At 41.7% G+C, this 19,846-nt stretch overlaps 1 protein-coding gene across 1 annotated transcript in view; it reads right to left on the bottom strand.

Annotated features, from left to right (window-relative positions):
• XRCC2 (X-ray repair cross complementing 2) overlaps nt 1-19,846 on the bottom strand; it is a 162,740-nt gene that overhangs the window by 88,421 nt on the left and 54,473 nt on the right. Inside the window, exon 3 of the transcript XR_002826194.1 lies at nt 14,755-14,855. The gene's annotated coding sequence lies outside the window, so the exon portion shown is untranslated. The remainder of the gene's footprint in view (nt 1-14,754; nt 14,856-19,846) is intronic.

The raw sequence follows: 19,846 nt of genomic DNA, 5'->3' as shown, positions 1-19,846 counted from the left end.
ACTCATACGTGGAATCTAATGAACAAAATAAACTGATGAACAAAATATGACCCAGAGACATGGAGACATGGAACAGACTGATGAATCTCAGAAGGAAGGTGGGGTGGGAGGGTGGGGAGAGATTAACCGAGGAATTTACATGCATATAGGCATAACCCATGGACACAGACACTAGGGTGGTGGAGGCCTGGGCGGGGGGGGGGGGGGGGGGGGGGGGGGGGGAAAAAAAACTGGGGGGGGGGGGGTCCAAGGTCAGGGTGGAGGGGGTTAATGGGAGAAAAAAGGGGACATCTGTAATACTTTCAACAATAAAGATAAAATTTTTAAAAAGTCCTGAGTACTCTCAGATGAATACAAAGAGGATCTGACTCTCCTACGAAAGGAAATTTCAAGAGTAAAAACCTGAAATCCTGGCAAAACACTCATATTTCACATTTGAGTAAAGTAGAATACTGTTAAAATATTATGCAGTATCTTTCCAATCTGTTTAAACATTCTCGCATGGTTTATTAATTTTATTATTATTTTATTTTTTAACAGCTTTATTGAGTGCTCCTGATTTTCCAGGGAAAGCTTTCAGCTTTTCACAATTGAGTCTGAGGATAGCTGGGGGCTTGTCACATGTGGCCTTTATTCTAATGAGGTACTTTCAACCTATACCCACTTTGATGAGAGTTTATCATAAATGGATGTTGAGTTTTGTCAAATGCTTTTTAATGCATCTATTGAGAAAATTATGTGATTTTTATTCTTTATTTTGTTCATGTGGTATATCATATTGACTGATTTGCAGATACTGAATCGTCCTTGCATCCCTGGAATACATTCCACTTGATCATGGTGTATAATCCTTTCAATGTATGTGAATTTGGTTTGCTAATATTTTGTTAAGGATTTTTAAATTTATTTTCATCAGGGATAATGACCTATAATTTTCTTTTCTTGTAATATCCTTGTCTAATTTTGGTATCAGTGTAATGCTGGCCTCGTAAAATTAGTTTGTAAGTGTTCCTTCCTCTTCTATTTTTTTGGAAGAAGAACTGGTATTGTAAATTCTTCTTTAAAACCACTTGGTCATTTTTTAAGATTTTTTCGTTCCTTATTGATATTCTCCATTTGATTAGACAGTGTCATCCTGCCTTCCTGAATTCTTAAAGCATTTCTACTTTTAGTTATTTAAATGTATTTACAATCGCTGATTTAACTTTTGTCTGCTAAGTCCAGCATTTGGTCTCTCTCATAGGCCATTTCTGTTGCCTGGTTCTCTCCGGTAAACTTCTAACTAGTTTATAATTCAACTTGTTGCTCTACTGAATCTACTGGCCTCCTCTTAATTGCTTACCTCCAAACCTTCCATTATTTCTGGGAGCGCCTTTAGGCTTGAATTTCCTCCCATTCTGTTCCAGATAAAATCAGATCATTTGGAGCTCTCTATTCTGTAGCTTGCCTCTCCACCACTTGTGGAGGAGAAATGGGCTCTGTAACAAATCTAACCAAAAGTAACCTCACCTGGTGACTTGGTCACAAATTCCTAACTGGGCAGGCAGGTCACGGGGGCAGTAATATCCCATGCCTATAACTTCTTTAGTGAAGGTTTTAAAGCAAGCCCTGCCCATTGTTCTTGTGCATCTAGGTTAACACACCTTGGAAATGCCAGAAGTAATCCTCTTTTCCAGACCCCTCAAGGGCATAACCACCCTCACAGGTGCTATATTATAGCACATAATCTACAGTGGAACCTCAGATCTTGAACTTAATTCATTCCAGAAGGCTGTTTGAGGAGTGATTTGCTTGAAAATGGAATCATTTTTCCCATTAGAAAGAATGTAAATTGAATTTTTCATTCCAGATCCCCAAATAATTCCCTGCTTTAACCTTCCTATATACAGCACATGCCTAATGCCCTGTCTAATCCATGAACAAACACTTCTTTTCTTAAATGTATCAAACCACCCCTACCGGCCTTCAATGAATCCCTGTCAGCACTGGGCCCAGGTGTCCTTCAGGAGGGCAGATGCAGCCTCTTCGCTTGTGCCCACGTCACTGCCTCTGAAATGCTGTCCCGGCTGACTGCTTTTCCTCTTCCAGCCAACACAGTCAGTCCACCTCTGCAGCTGCCTGTGATCCTTGTTTCTTTCACACCCTCAGCAACATTAGCACTCCTGAGGGCATCTTCATGTTTTAAAATTGTGCTAATCATCTATTTTTCTAGGAACAAAAGAAAAAAATGCACAAAAATATTCACAGCACAATTTCCTGAGATGTAAACAAGGCAAGATTTAGTGGTAAACTAGCATTTCTCCTTCGGTTGTGGCCTGAGAGAACTTTTTGTTGTGTTGATGTATCAGCACAAAAGGGTTGTCAGGGTGAGAACCAAAATTTTGTTCAATAATCGAGACATTTTTCTGTGAACAACATGGTCGAGAACCAAATTGTTCTCAAGTATGGGAGATGCTTGAGAACTGAGCTTTGACTGTATCTTGCTTTCTCCCACCTTCCTGTAATCTTCCTTAGTTCTCTCAGTTCCAGATGCATAAAAGAAAACATCAAAAGTGTCATTTTCCAGAGCATTTGAGATCTTGCTTCCTGGCAGTGTCATCCATTTGGCTCAAAAAAACTTAGAAAAATCCTCTTCAGGTCTGACACACTGCTCTGCGGATTCTCCCAGAGTGCCAGTGCCAGCTGGGCCCGAGTGACACCCCTGCTTCTAAGCAGGGTCCTGGTTGGGGGCAGTAGCTTCTGGTTTATTGGCTTTCCTTTCCTGGCATCACTCTTCTGCATCACAAATGAGCCGGGGTGAGGCCTGTTGGAAGCTCAGTGTTCTTGGCCTGTTGTGCCCATGGGTCAAGCTTCCACCCTATGAATGGGTACTGGGTAAAGACCTCTCAGATGTTTTTTGTTTGTTTGTTTGTTTTAAACCAGGAATCAAGCTTCTTCACCATCTTTTTGGGAGAAAATGAAAATGGTGGCTTGTGCTTCCTGGGAAGATACTGCAGCCCATAACTGGGAGTGGGGAAAGAAAGCCCTGTGTTCTTGTCTGGATCTGCCTGGGTAGAGCTTCATCACACTGAGCTGGGCCAGGAGGAGTGGGGAGGAAGAAGGAAGAAGGAAGAATGCTGTGCCACAAATTCTTCCTGTTCCCTTAGAGATTCAGTAGATTTTCTTGAATCAATGTTTCTTCATTTGCTGTATGCCCTTACCACATTTTCAGACATTAAATAGTTGTTCTTTTTATATATGTGATGTCTTTTACCAGTTATCGTGGCTTCATTAAGGAGAGCATCCTAACACCACTATTCCAGAAATTATCCTAATAGATTAGATTTATTTTTAAATCTTATGTTCTATTTAGGACAAATTGTACTGTAAAGTTTGAAAGGCACTTCTAATGTCAGTAAGGTCAACCTCTAGTTAATGAAGACATATCAAAACATCCTTAATTCATATAATCCTTTAACATCTGTTTGGTGACAGATAATTTATTACTTTCTACACAGACAACTGGTTTGATGCTGGACAGCCTAAATTAATAGAAGTTCATTCGGACCTTAAATGTGTCTGCAATTGATAACAATTTTGAAAGCACATCAATTATCCTCCTTGTATTGAACAATACTGCAAATATTTGAGACCAAGCACCAAATCTCCCTTTACTCTTTTCTTTTTAAACTTAATTAACCTTCAATCTTTGTTTAAATGAGGAAGTTTCTGAATCTCTAGACATCCTAGTCACTTGTTTTAATGTCTCTCATAAAATTGGCTTAAATTACACGAGAAAAATCTCAATGTGATCTGAATAATTCAGTGTATGAGACTATTATTTTCAGTACAGATGGGTAGGAAGTAAATAGATAAATATAGACGAATAGATGATTAAATTAGTGCATTCCAAAAATATTCTTGCTCAAGCTACAGAAGACAAAATAGAGACATTACATATAATAGTCAGAGCTGGAATCTGGGAAACTCCGTTCTCCAACAAATCTCATTTTACCAAGCCCTTCAAAACCTTGGGTAGCCCAGGCGTGTGGCCAGTTGCTTGAGCGCCGTCCCATGCACCAGGAGGTTGCTGGTTCAATTCCTGGTCAGGGCACATGCCCAGGTTGCAAGCTTGATCCCCAGTAGGGGGCATGTTTCTCATTGATGTTTCTATCTCCCCATCTTTTTCCCTTCCTTTCTCTAAAATCAATAAAAACATTAAAAAAAATAGATGGGCCAGCATTTATTTACCAAACATTTGCTTTTTCATCTCCATGTGAATTGCCTTCTTGTGAAGTCACACACCTCTACCCCAGCCCCCCTTCTCCTTAGCTCAAAATGGCACGGAAGCCTCAAGTGCCCTGATCTGTCTTTGGTCTCATATTCTTGCGGAACCTCCATATGCACATACGTAATATATTCAGTCATTTTCTCCTATTAATCTGTCACGTGTTGATTTGATTCCAGCCAAAAGAACTTAGAGGGATAGTAGTCAAATTAATCTTTTCACCCCCACAAAGCCTATCAGAAGTACACTACCAAGTTCTGGTAGGGCTTAGGCTAAAACAGATCTATACTTAATTTTAAGCCAAAGTACTCTTGTTCTTGAGTAAATTACTTAGTTTCTGAATCCCATATTGACAACTATTAAAAGAGAATTCTGTTCTCAGAAGGTTGCTTGGCATGTTGGGGGAATTATAAAAAATGCATATAAATGTGTTGCCGTGTTTGTGTCACACATCTTCCTTCACTACCCATGGTGGTAACTGGAGAGAACAGGGAGCAGAGTACAGGAAGTTATACATGAAACCAGGAGAGGCTTTAGCTTGGACAACGAATATTTGAAAGGGAGAAAAGGATGTGAGTGGCTGTAATTACAAGAGGAAGGTGAGATGAAGAGGTTGGATGAAGGAGGCACAGTCTGCCACTGCCACACGCACAACCATGTTCAATACCAGCCTCGTAAAGACCTGGAAGTAGAGGGATCCTGAAGTTGGATGACGTTTCTGTCACCTGTGCCAGAATCGTATCAAGCCTATTTAGGTCCAAGTTCTGTTTCCTAGACTGCCACTGTGTTTCGAAGTAGCAAGTACACAGGTTCCACTTTGCTAGCTAATACGCTCTGTTCAGGGTGGGGTGTTAGCTCAGGTCGCCCCACAGGACCAGTGGACACCAAAGCAGCATGAGGCCCGGTGAGGAGACCTTTCTAGGAGAGATTCCCAATTCTTATTCAGGTGTACTGGTCCTCATGTCAATGCAGGAGGCACTTAGCTCTTAATTTTTTCCTTCATAAAGACAAAAGAAAGATCACAGTGCAAACTACTCACCAAACTTTCTAGGTCTTAGGTAATCAGAGGAGAGGAGCTTAAAAGGAGACACAAAATTAAGCCTGTGTCTGGGCTAGAAAGTTTTATTTTGTGTTTTTCTTCCTTTTGGTTTTTCTTTACTATGTCACATTAAAACATATTTGAAATTTATATTTACATATATATATTTTTTTACTTCAGAGAGGAAGGGAGAAGGAGAGAGAGATAGAAACATCAATGATGAGAGAATCATTGATCGGCTGCCTCCTGCACGTCCCACACTGGGAATCGATCGAGCCTGTGACCCAGGCATGTGCCCTGACCAGGAATCGAACCATGACCTCCTGGTTCATAGGTCAATGCTCAACCACTGAGCCACACCAGCTGGGCTGGAGCCAGAATTTTAAAGGTTTTCCCATTTTTTATGATCTTGTAGTATGGTTGGGAGTTATTTTCCAAATGAAAACCAGCAGATAAACAGTCTGCTTACTATCCTCCAAGGACTCCAATATTCCACGTGAACAAAACCATATCGTGGGACAGGGCTTCAGCTTGGTGTTTCATCTCCACAACTGCTATTAAATTCCATGATGGGGTGTAGGTGAACCCTTGCCTAGAATGTAACAGGTCCACCATGTTTTGGTTTAGATAATCTCAAATGCAGTGAATTCCTGTCTGGAGAGCATCCTAACCTTGCTCTATTTTCCCATCACAGAGAGCTTACTATGGGACAGGAAGGGGGTGAAGTAACAGGGATACTGTAGGGAGGAGGCACAAGGAAAGACTAGAATACAAAGAAGGAAAAAGAAAAAGAATTCCAGGAATAAGATAGATTCTTGGGCAGCACCAAGGGTCTGAGAATTCCAGCTTCTCCAAGACAATGACCACCAAAGTACATCCCAGGCCTTACCCCAGCCTCACAGAATAAACATGCATTTTAACAAAATCCCCTGGTAACTGTATGCACATTAAAGTTTGAGAAGCACTGGTAAAAACACCAAGTGTTTTACCCTCTTATGCCACAATGGCCCTGCCTTATTGAGAACTCTTACCGAAGGAACCCTAAAATGTACTTGGACTTAGGAAGTCCCTGGAACAGGGTTTGTGATCATATAGGATAAAGTGTCTCTTCTTGCCGGAGGCCAGTCCATCCTTGTTGCTTGACACAGTCGCTGCAGGGAAGAAACATCTGCACAGCATATGTTTCAAGGGACCTGGCATACTGTTTTTAATATGTTTGCTCCCCTTCTTAGCGCTATGTGTTCTAACCAGGGCCACCTCCCTGAGAAAGGTTGTTTCCCCAGGTGGGGATTTTTCCCTGGAGTTAGGGATTAACAGGACTAAGGAAGGGAATAAATCAGTAAAACCCCTTAACTAAGTGCCAGGCGGGTAGTTAATCACCTTAACTACGAACAATCATGCTTAAGCTACATAATCTTTATTTAGGATAATCTCCTTCAGTTACTTCCTTGTAGCTTAACAGAACAGTAGAGTAGTGACCTTGGAATGGAGATAACAAACTAGCCCTAACCTTTGGAATAGAATGGATAGGATTAAAATCAACAGAACTAGATGGAGATGGGATTTTTGGCAAAGGTCAGATAAGAAACTATGGACATGAAACAAGGAACTGTAGAAGGTCAAGGGAGGACCCAAAACATATGATGATGTAACTATAGAGGCATGCTTATAGGATCAAATGGTATAAATACAGATGTAACAGGAGAAAAAGAGAGAACCTGGCTATGCTGATCATCTGAACGCTGCCTCCGTGTCCTTCATTCTTCGCCGACTCCGTCCACACCTCTGGGAACCCCTGGACCGCTGGGGCAGGACCCTGGCATCTTCTGCTGTCCCAGTGTGAGCTCACAGCTTACCCTAATGACCAGTCAGGGAATATTAATAAACTCCGATGAGCAAGGGACTAAGACCTATGCTATGAGAGATATATATTCTTTTTTAAAAAAATATTTTTATTTATTTCAGAGTGTGTAGAGCGGCTACAGGGTTTGGACAGGTTTAAGCCTCAGACTAATGAGAGGGCACAGTCCTCTCATGGCCACGTGCAAGTCCCAGCTTGGAGGGCAGAGCCCTCCCAGCACAATTATAGCCAACAGCTATAGTTGTAAGCTTGAACCTATGGTCCGAACACGTGGCCCCACGTGCCTGAGTGATGTGGGCTTGATAGAGTTCAGGTGCATGTAACTGAGTAGGATAGAAACCCACGAGAATGTTGTAAACATCTTGACCACGCCCTTACTTTGTCTTGTGGAATCTGGCTATAAAATAAAGACACGGTTTGTGGGTGGGCGCTGTCTCTCCATCAGAGAAGCAGCATCCCACCAAGACCCAGCTTTCATTCTCTTGTCTGTCTTTTCTCAATCCTTCACTGCCCCCACTCAGGTTCACCCTTGGCCATGTTGGCACGGCACAAGAGAGGAAGGGAGAGGAAGAGGGAGAGATAGAAACATCAATGATGAGAGAGAATCATTGATTGGCTGCCTCCTGCACACCCCCTACTGAGGATCGAGCCCGAAACCCGGGCATGTGCCCTAGACAGGAATTGAACCTGGACCCTTCAGTCCCCAGGCCGACACTCTATCCACTGAGCCAAACCAGCTAAAGCAGGATATATATTCTTTATCAAACCTTAACTTTTGTGACTAGGAGACGGCTACCCTTAAAATAGGCGATAATCCCAATATCATCCTGTTGTCTAGACTCTAACACTCTAATGCAGTGGTTCTCAACCTTCCTAATGCCGAGACCCTTTAATACAGTTCCTCATGTTGTGGTGGCCCTCAACCATAAAATTATTTTCGTTGCTACTTCATAACTGTAATATTGCTACTGTTATGAATCGTAATGTAGATATCTGATATGCTATATGTGTTTTCCGATGGTCCCGACCCACAGGTTGAGAACCGCTGCTATGAGACCTTTTTAGACTCCAACTAGCTGCCATGAGAAATAGACATGGTGCTTTAATAAATGTTACAATCAATCAAATGTAAAATGCTTGTTATTATATGGAACTAGATTTGTTCTTTCCCTGTGCACATCATGAGATGAATCAAATGTAAATACTACAATGAAATTTCAACAGTTGTTTCAAAAGTTCTCAAGTTTTTTAAATCAATGAGAGAGAGAGAGAGAGGCATCAATTTATGCCGGAAGCCGGTCCATCCTTGCTGCTTGACACAGTCGCTGCAGGAAAGAAACATCTGCACAGCATATGTTTCAAGGGACCTGGCATATATAGCATATTGTTCTTAATATGTTTGCTCTCCTTAGCGCCATGTGTTTTAACCAAGGTCACCTCTCCGAGAAAGGTTGTTTCCCCAGGTGGGGATTTTTCCCTGAGGTTAGGGAGGAGATACAACCCCTTAATTAAGTGCCAGGCGGGTAGTTAAGCTACATAATCTTTACTCCCTGGAATGGAGATAAGAAACGCCCTAACCTTTGTAATAGAAATTGACAGGATTAAAATCGGCTGGTATAAATATGGATGTAACAAGACAATAAACATCAGATCCTCATCAGATCCTGATCAGATCCTAACCAGAGCTTGGCTGGAGTTCCTAACCAGAACTTTGGCTGGAGATCCTGGCTAGAGGTCCTGACTAGGCTGCTGATCAACTGTAAATACTACAATGAAATTTCAACAGTTGTTTCAAAAGTTCTCAAGTTTTTTCCCTGGACCTGCTGGGGTTGAACTCCAGCAAATTTATTTTTCCAATTATTTATGAATTCATTGGTTAACACTTGTTTGTGCCCTGATTCGGGATCAAATCTGCAACCTTGGCATATCGGACAACCCTCTAACCAACTGAGCCACCTGACTAGCTCTCAATTTTAAGCATTGTGCTGCATAAAGAAAATAATGATGGGGGTGGATAGCTGGAAAAATGTTTATAGAAGACTTCACTCATACTTCAGGACCACCCAGACAAGTAAACTGGATCACTGCCAATGAATGCGAGTGTCTTTTTAAAGTCAGGCTACAGTGCCTCTTCTACCTATATTGGCCAAGAGTCCTCTGCTGTTCTATAAACCAACCACCAGCTTTGATTACAGATGGCTGCTATATAACAAGCACTGTGAAGGATGGAAGTACATACGAAACTTGTTCTCTAGGAATTTATAGTCTGCACCAGGAGAAAAAGAGATGCACATGAAAATGTCAGGATAGCCCTGGATGGCATTGTCTTGATACATCAAGGTTGTGAGTTCAATCCCCAATCAGGGCACATACAAGAATCAACCAATGAATACATGAAGAAGTGGAACACATTGATTTTTTTTCTCTCTCTCTCCAATCAATCACTAAAACTAAATCAATAAATAATACAGGATAGTATGTGAGTCTCAAATGCGAGATGCAGAGTGCAGAGGTTGGCTCTGGGCTTGGAGGTGAGGGAGGCTGTGTGGTGCATGCAGGACTGAGCCGGGTGTTGGTGCTCAGCTAAGTTTAACCGTGTGATAGAATCAATGGCTGTCTTGAGTAAAATATTCCTTTCAGCTATAGTTCTCAGGGTGCTTTTCCGAAAAGGAACATTTTGGGTGACTCTCACCTGAGAGATCTGATTCTAAGGCCCACATCTGTGAGTCTTACTAGGGTATAACCATCCAGTAAAGCAAACCATCACTGCTGGATGGCAACTTAGGTATCGCTGCAGGAAGCTGTGTCTATTTATCTGGCCAAATGCTAATGTATTAGCTTCATGTCATCATCCTCATGGTTTCCCCCTCCTGCTCTGGCCAAGCAGGATCCCAGTGGAAACCAGTAACATGAAACTATGCAGCAGCAGCCCGTTTTACAGTGTGGTCACCGTGCCCTCCAGGGCCACGCTCTTCACACACGGGCCTAGTGAATGCTGCTGGCGGATGGAGTGACCGAAAGGTTCTGGCAGAGCTCTCCAGCCCATCTTTTCTAGGCGACAAGCAGAGAAAGTACTCACAACCCAAGGAGGGGAGAAAGAGAAGGCTGGGGTTTGGTTACCAGTTGGCTTACTTTTGATAGTGGCACATGATTTTTGTTTACCAATCAACCTAACCTACTTGGAGGCTCAAGTAAAAATAAGGGGTGTCTAACACTATGCCAGAAAATAATTTCAAAAGGTTAAAAACATGATCTCATACAAATATCAAATGAACACGTGGCCAAAGATTTTATTCAACTCATTAGTGAATGAGGAAACAGGGAGAAGACTGGGTTCAAATGAGACTGAGGAGGTAGGTATTTCTAACAGTTTAACGAAGGAATGTTAGGATAAGAGTTCTAGGTGGGATAAAAGTGGTCAGTGCCCCACAGGGCCATATGCCACAACCTCTGGGCTTATCTTGTCCATGGGACAGAAATTGTTTGTCTAACTGAACAAGAACCTAAAAATTAACCCCTGCTCCTAGTAAGTTGTCAAATAACCAAATCAACAGACCGCCAGTCAAAGGGGCAGGCCAGGCCGTGTGCCGGAGGGATACCCAGCAGTTGCGTGTCTGTTTCAAGTTCTGAATCATTTTCCTGGCACTCAGAAGAGGCTCCCGAAAGGCCGTGGGGAAGGTCCAACAGCACACTAGAAGGCTCTGCGGATCTTATGATGCAGGTGACACTGTACCAAGGACAGAAGACCTGTCAGAGCAGGTATTCACTCTGTAGTTTGGGAACCATCACTTGATTTAGGTAAGGACAAGACTCAGAGAAGGAGGGCACGGAAATGTCCCGGTGAACAGCAATGAGCGCAGAGGCCACGGCAACCTCAGTGAGCTGGACCCAGGTGACAACCACCTGGATGGAAGTGTAAAGGGCGCAGCACCCAGTGTTCGTTCAATCGGACACTCCAGCTCCTCTGGAGAATGTGAGCAGAGCCGTCATCAGCAGAGAGGCCCGTTTGGGAGGAGAATAGTCTTTCCATTGGCACCTCGGCTATTTAGTCCACAGACTGCAGAGCTCTGAGGGCGCCAGTGTCTTAGCAACATCCTGTGACTGTCTTTATATAAGTGTCAGCTATCAAAAATCTTATTTTATTGTTAATCCTCACCAGAGGATATTTTTTCCATTGCTTTTCAGAGAGAGTGAAAGGTGGTGGTGGCGGGGAGAGAGAAACATTCATGTGAGAGAGACACATCGACTGGTTACCTCCAGCAGGTGCCCCAACCAGTGGGTGGGGAGCGAACTTGAAACCCAGGCAGGTGCCCCTGACAGGGAATTGAACCCAAGATCCTCGGGCATGTGGGCCGAGGCTCCAAGCACTAAGCAACCAAAAATCTTAAATGGTTTTTCAATAAACTCTGCTCAAGAAAATATGCAAATATGTGATCCAAAACCATGTCTACGAAAAAACATTTTTAAATCTAAAAGCATTGTTATTTGAAGAGATAACAAATCAATGCAATCCCTTGTATTAAGTATATACTGTGTGCCACATAGTTTCTTGGCCCTGAGTTGTACTAACAGGAGACTACATTTTTCCTGCTTTCCAAAAGCTTATAATAAGGGAGATGTCTGTGCAAACATGTTTAATACAGGAAGTCTGAGTGAAGTAGGGGTGTACCTGGGGGAACACATGGGAAGGACGAGTGAGCAAGTCAGAGCAGAGGTCATGGAAGAAGGGACATTTGAATTGGGCCTTGAAAAATTCAAAATTCATTTGACTGGAAAATTCTCTAAAAGGCATGACTATGAATCAATGAAGGTGAGGGGAGCTGTAAAATTGTTTTCTCAAACTGATTCCATATGTATAAAAATATATGTGATACTATAAACAAAGACAAGTGATAATTGAGATAAAAATTTTAAGAAAAGCAGATCCATGCTGTGGACAATTCACAAAAGAAATAGAAATGGTCAATGAACATCCACAATTATATTTGTTTAAAATTGATTTTAGAGAGAGGAAGGGAGAGAGAGAGAAACATCAGTTGGTTGCCTCCCATACGAACCCCAACAGGATGAAACCGCAAACTGGACATGTGCCCTGACAGGGAATTGAACCCGTGACCTTTGGGTGTATGGGCCACAATTGTATCTGTTCCTAATAATAACCAAAGAAATGCAAAGTAAAACGAGATAAACGAGGTACCACTTCACACAGAGCAGCATGACAAAAATTAGAGAGACAGTTACTAGGGATTTAAACTGGCCCAAGCTTTCTTTAGAACTGCATTTCCACGGTGAAGAGTTTATCCCATGAAAATAATTAGACAGTAGCGCAAAGATCCTATCTATATAAATGTCATTAAAACACTTCAAACAATTTTTAAAAGGGAAAAGCAAATAAAGAAATATCCAACAAATGAGGATTGCTTAGATATATTATGAGTCCAGGAAATATCATGTGGCATTAAAAACTGTAATGAGCCCTAACTAGTTTGGCTCAGTGGATAGAGCATCAACCCAGGGACTGAAGGTTCCCAGGTTTGATTCCAGTCAAGGGCACATGCCCAGGTGGTGGGCTCATCCCCAGTAGGAGGTGTGCAGGAGGCAGCCTATCAGTGATTCTCTCTCATCATTGATGTTTCTCTCTCTCTCTCTCTCTCTCTCTCTCCCTTTCTCTCTGAAATCAATAAAAAAAAAAATTAAAAAAACAAAACTGTAAATGACGTAAAATTTAATGGTGTGAAAAAAATTACAAAATAGTAAGTGAGAAAAAAACATGTTATAAAAATCAGTATGGTCCCAGTTTTTATTTCAAAAAACAAAAGAAAAAGAAGGTTCTTTATTTTCCTGTTTTTTTTCAGATTATACCTCTGGGTCTCATCTTCAACATTTAACATTCATCTAATTCTAAGACAATCTTTTTTCTTATGAGGAACTCTGGAATTAGTTAGTGAAATACATACATACTAGAGGCCCAGTGCACGGCATTTGTGCACTGGGTTGGGGAGGCGGGGTCCCTCAGCCCGGCCTGAGCCCTCTCACAGTCCGGGACATCCCCCAAGGGGTCCTCAGCACTGTTGTGGAGGCGGATGAGGCTCCTGCCACTCCCGCCATTCCCGCTGCGCTCACCAGCTGTGAGCCCGGCTTCTGGCTGAGCAGTGCTCCCCCTGTGGGAGCACACTGACCACCAGGGGACAGCTCCTGCATTGAGTGTCTGCCCCCTGGTGATCAGTGCAGTTCATAGGGACCGGTCATTCTGCAGTTTGGTTGATTTGCATATTAGTGTTTTATTATATAGGATAGCTATTATAATGCTTAAAATCTTTTTTTTAAAGAATAGTTTATTGCTTTTTAGATAGAGAGAGAAGAGAGAAACATTGATATGATAGTGCAACATTCTTCAGCTGCCTCCTGCATGCCCTCCCACTGTCCCACTGGGGACTGAACCTGGTAAGTTGGGAGTGTACCCTGACTGGGAATGGAACCAGCAACCTTTCCAAACAGATAGACAATGTTCCAAACAGTTGAGCCACATGGGCCAGGGAAAAAGTATAATCTTAATGGTAATAGCCAATCATCTCCTTGAAGCATCCAGAATAGTCCCTGCTGCTGTAACTGGCCCATTTTCCTTCCAGATTGCCCTCACTTCCTGCTCAGCATTTTGGCTAGCCTGGGAGGTCTGAGCCCTTCACTGCCTTGCCCTTGATGGGCCCTGGCTGCTTCAATTGCTCATGCAAAGTTATCTATGGCAGGGAAGTACCACAATATATCTTCATTTGATAAAAGAAAGTACAGCCCTTCATTGTGCACAAGAAAAGCCTACCTCCCACCCATACCAAATCTTATTAGGGTACGCTGCTCCCAGACACAGACTCTTTTGAGTCACCCCCCTATACACACACACACACACACACACACACACACACACACACACACAGAGCACGGTGGGGGCAGGGAGTGAGGACCAATTTGAAATACTGGTGTCTGGGAGGATTCCTTTCAGCACAGAACCATCCACCTGCACAGGGTGTCATGTGTCCCCTCTGTCATTCTGCAGGCTGCCGTTTCCATTCCTGGTCAGGGTGAGGTATCTTATATACTGGGTCCTCACTTCTTTTTTTTAAAAAAAATTTTTTTATTCATTTTTTTTTTTTATAGAGAGAAAGGAAGGGAGAGGGAGAGACAGAGAGAGTAACATGAAATGGTTGCCTCCCATTCTCTGACCTGGGACCGGACCCACAGCCTTTTGGTACACGGGACAACGCTCAACCAATCGAGCCACACCAGCCAGGGTTCTGCTTCCAATGCTCTAGCATCTTTGATTATTTAGAAACACGTGTAACTTCTGAAGAACACCACTGAGTAGAGAGGCATCAGTTAGAAACACTGTAGGCAGCAGAAGCTTACTTCATCCAGACCACCAAGTGGCAAGGACTGTGACCTTCCCATGTCCCCATCTGTCCGACCATCCATCCATCCACCCAATAATGAAAATATTCAAGATTTGTTAATACCATTTTGGGAAATGCCAATCTGTTATAAAACACATTTTCTCTGCATTTTCCGAGTTCTTGGTAATGAGAAAGCACTTACCTAGCATGACCGTGTAGCTGGTCTCAGAGGCAGAGTTTACACAACTCTAAGGATGAGGCATGAAGATTTCCATGTTTACTTCTGACAGATGAGCTTTTCCGCTTCAAATGAAAGAAAGAGATAGTCAAGGTAAATTAATGTTTGAAGTTAATGTGATTGTTTCCCTAACTTGTAGGTTGTTGGATTTTAAAATCCATACTTATTTTTAAACTGGGGCAAGCCTCCTTCCTGATGTTACCAATCAACTAATTCTGTTCATTTATTACGTTCTATTATGTACTAATTATATTTAGACTTAACTTACAGATCTTATTAAGAAATGCATTCCTGCCCAGCTGGCATGGCTCAGTGGTTGAGCGTCGGGGCAAGTGTGGGAGGCAACCAATCTTTCTCTGTCTCTCCTCCTCCCTTTTACTCTCTCTAAAAATTAATGGAAAGAAATACCTTTGGGCACGACCAGCATAGCTCAGTGGTTTAGCATTGACCTATGAACTAGGAGGTCGACATTTGATTCCTGGTCAGGGCACATGCCCAGGTTGCGGGCTCAAAACCCAGTGGGGGGAGCATGCAGGAGGCAGCCTATCAATGATTTTCTCTCATCATTGATGTTTCTATCTCTCTCTCCCTCTCTGAAATCAATAAAAAATATTATTTAAAAAATTTTCTTTTGAAAGAGAGAGAAGATATAAACAAATAGAAGAATATACCATGTTCATGGATTGGTAGAATCAACATCATTAAAAATGTCCACACTACCCAAGGCAATCTGCAGAGTCAATGTAATCTCTGTTAAAATACCAACGGCATATTTCACAGAGCTAGAACAAATACTCCAAAAATTTATATGGAATCAAAAAAGACCTCGAATAGCTGCAGCAATTTTGAGAAAGGAAAACAAAATTGGAGGAATCACAATACCAGATTTCAAGTTATACTACAAAACCACCGTAATCAAAACAGCCTGATACTGGCACAAGAACAGGCATATAGATCAATGGAACAAAACAGAGAACACAGAAATAGACCCAAGCCATTACACTCAATTGATATTTGACAAAGGAGGCAAGAGCATACAATGGTGTTGGGAAAATTGGACAGATACAGGAAAAAAAAATGAAACTAGGCCACCAACTTACACCATACATAAGAATAAACTCAAAATGGATAAAAGACTTAAATGTAAGTTGGGAAACCATAAAAGAAGAAAACATAGGCAGCAAAATCTCAGACATCTCTCGTAGCAATATGTTTACTGATACATCTCCTACCTAAGGCAAAGGAAACTAAGGAGAAAATAACATGGGACTACATCAAAATAAAAAGCTTCTGCACAGCAAAAGAAACCACCAACAAAACAAAAAGGGAGCCCACTATATGGGAGAACATATTTGGCAATGATACATCTGATAAAAGGTTAATATCCAAAACATATAAGGAACTCATACACCTTAACAAGAGGAAGACAAACAATCCAAATTAAAAATGGGCAGAGGACCTAAATAGACACTTTTCCAAAGAGGACATACAGATGGCCAAGAGACATGAAAAATGCTCAAAGTCACTGATCATCCGAGAGATGCAAATTAAAACGACAATAAGGTATCACCTCACACCTGTCAGAATGGCTACCATCAACAAATAACAAGTGCTGGCGAGGATGTGGAGAAAAGGGAACCCTCGTGCACTGCTGGTGAGGATGCAGACTGGTGCAGCCATTATGGAAAACAGTATGGAGTTTCCTCAAAAAATTAAATATGGAACTGCCATTGACCCAGTGATTCCAATTCTAGGAATATTTCCTAAGAAACCTGAAACACCAATCAGAAAGAATGTATGCACCCCTATGTTCCTAGCAACACAATCTACAATAGCTAAGATCTGGAAACAGTCCCAGTGCCCATCAGTAGATAAGTGGATAAAAAAGCTGTGGTACATTTACACCATGGAATACTCTGCAGCAGTGAAAAAGAAGGATCTCTTACCCTTTGAGACAGTATGGAGGGAGCTGGAGAGTATCATGCTAAGTGAAATAAGTCCGTCAGAGAAAGACAAGTATCACATGACCACAGTTATATGTGGAATGTAAGTAACAAAATAAACTGGATCCAGAGACATGGAAGCATGGAACAGAGTTCAGAATGTCAGTGGGAAGGTGAGGGAGGGTGGGTGTATGGGAGGTAATCAACCAAAGATCTTGTATGCACATATGCATAACCCATGGACACAGCAACAGGGTGCTGAAAGTCCGGGAGGCGGGGGCTGGGGGCTGGATGGGGTCAATGGGGGGGAAAAGGGGTCATATGTAATACTTTCAACAATAAAGAATTCTTTTAAAAAACAACAACAAAAAAGTTGCGGTAAATACACATAACATAAAATTTACCATATTTGCCATTTTTAACTGTGTATTTAGGAGCATTCAGTACATTCACACTACTTTGCAACCAGCGTACAGACTGCATTCTGCAACACAGAAACTGTCCCCATTCAAAAACGCCCCTCCCCTCCTCCCTCCAGCCCCTGGCACCCACCCTTCTACTTTCCCCATAAATGGAATCATGTAGTGTTAATACAAGCTTTATTTTGCTTTAAAAGAATGGGTGGTAGGTATCAAATTGCTATGATATGTAGGTGTAGATTTCATTGGATGTATTTAATAAATGATTTATTTTAAAACGTTAATGTCATAAGTCAATCCTTTTACTAACATCTAAATATCTGAATTAAAGTCTGAATGTTAATTCAAAAGATGTAAGCTGATACATACACACATCATTTTCCAAATTAAGTTTTAGGAGTACATACATAGAAAGAAAGCCCAGCGGTGCTAGTTCAGTCTTTTTGTTTTATACATAAGAGATTAAATGATTTGTAAAGCCACACACCTCGTTGGCTAGAGTGCTTTGGAAATAATCTAAGACTCCTGACCCTAAGAGGTCCTTCCAGCTACAAATTCTGTTGTTCATAAATTTTATACATTTCAACTTTATGAAATATGCTTTCATTGATTTTTAGAGAGAGGAAGGGAGAGAGAGAAATATCAATCAGCTGTCTCCCACATGCCCCCTACTGGGGTTCGAGCCTGAAACCTGGGCATGTGCCCTGACGCAGAATTGAACCAGGAACCTCTCAGTACATGGGATGATGCTCAACCGAGCCACACCGGCCAGGGCTACATTTCAATTTTAAACGCACTAGTCACACATAATCTTATGTGCAAATATTCTTGTATAGTCAAGAATCTTTAGTAATTAAAAATATTCTGTATGTCTGGTATAAGTTAGATTTTTCTACAATGAACTCGAATAGATGAACATGTATTTGGTAATAGTGTTTTGTTTTAGGTAAGATGAAGTGTATCACCCTCTAAGTGATACACTAATAGGAACTCACAGAGGTAGGAGGGGCCTCGGAGGTTTTGTGTTCAGAAAAATACAGAAGAATAAGGCACAATGAAGGAAATTGCCCCAAATAGCCTTCAGAGAATTCTGAACCATATTTGAAATGAAAGACATAAATTATATGACTACCCATAAATATTCCCTAATCTTTTTCAAAGAGATCCTTTAAGAAACTTCAAAATAAATGAATGGAATCTAATAATTTAAAACTCAAGTGCTGTTATTTCTACAATATCTTGGATTATATGTTCATTTGCTCATGGGAAGAAAAATCACATTTTCATTTCTTATATTTTATTTATATTAGAGAGAGCACTTCAATATTAATTCAAATATCTATCCATTAAATGCAAAAATGTTAATGTAATATTAAAAATGAAATTTAAATGAAAGCAAGGGAATATCACATTAAGGTTCCCATGGCAACTCTCACTACATTCCTCAGCCTCTGAATTGTAATATGGTCATTATTACAGGCTCATACAAAATATTTAAAGATGTATAGGTTAATTCATGTCAATTCAAGAGTTCTGCTGCAATGTATCAGGCTAAGAATACTCTAAATATTAACCCATATTCTTAATTTAGACATACCTACATAAAACAGATGCAAACTTCCTAAAATTTTTAAAAATATATCATCTTATGCCCTAACCAGTTTGGCTCAGTGGATAGAACGTCAGCCTGCGGATTCAAGGGTCCCAGGTTCAATTCCGGTCAAGGGCAAATACCTTGGTTGCGGGCACATTCCCAGTAGGGAGTGTGCAGGAGGCAGCTGATTGATGTTTCTCTCTCATGGATGTTTCTAATTCACTATCCCTCTCCCTTCCTCTCTGTAAAAAAATCAATAAAATATATTAAAAAAAAATATATATATATATATATATATCATCTTACCCAATAATAGACAAACATGTAAATTGACCATCCCTCTGCTACAGTTCACCAACCAATCAGGAGAGTATGCAAATTAACCCAACAAAGATGGCGGTTAATTTGCTTATGTAGGCGCGAAGTGGCGGAGCCAAGACTGAAGGCTCGGCCGGAGCAGTGAAGACTGAAGGCCTGGGTCCTGGGTGCCGGAGGAAAACCGGTGCTGGCAGCCAGGGGAAGGGAAGGCCTATTGCACAAATCTCGTCGTGCAACGGGCCTCTAGTCTACACTAATAAAAGAGAAACATGGTAATTAGCGTACAACCGCTACCCTTCCCATTGGCTAATCAGCATATCCTTATGCAAATTAACTGTCAGCCAAGATGGAGGCCGGCAGCCAGGCAGCTGGAAGCGAATATGAGGCTTGCTTGCTCCAGTGACTGCAGACACCAACGTTCCCCGCCTGACTTGCCGGCCTCTGAGCTGGCAGTTTGAAACATTCTAACAAATATAGAAGTTAAACAAAACCCCAGAAACCAGCTTTCAGCCGGCTGGGATCTCAGAGCTGGAGTTATACATTGTTTCGATTATAGAATGCAAATAAACCAAAGCCTCAGAGCTAGAGCCAGAGCTAAAGCTGGCCCAGAATAAAAAAAGAAAAAAAGAAAAAAAGGAGCGGTTGGGAGCTTCAGTCAACTACCGCCAGCCTGAAAGCAGCCCTCAGCCCCTCACCCAGACTGGCCAGGCACCCCATAGGGGACCCCCACCCTGAAGGGTGTGTGACCAGCTGCAAACAGCCATCATCCCCTCATCCAGGCT

This window comes from Myotis lucifugus, unplaced genomic scaffold (genome assembly GCF_000147115.1).
Source record: "Myotis lucifugus unplaced genomic scaffold, Myoluc2.0 scaffold_418, whole genome shotgun sequence".
Classification (NCBI taxonomy): Eukaryota; Metazoa; Chordata; class Mammalia; order Chiroptera; family Vespertilionidae; genus Myotis; species Myotis lucifugus.
Note: the sequence above shows the minus strand (reverse complement) of the source record. Positions and strands in the feature narration are given on the sequence as shown.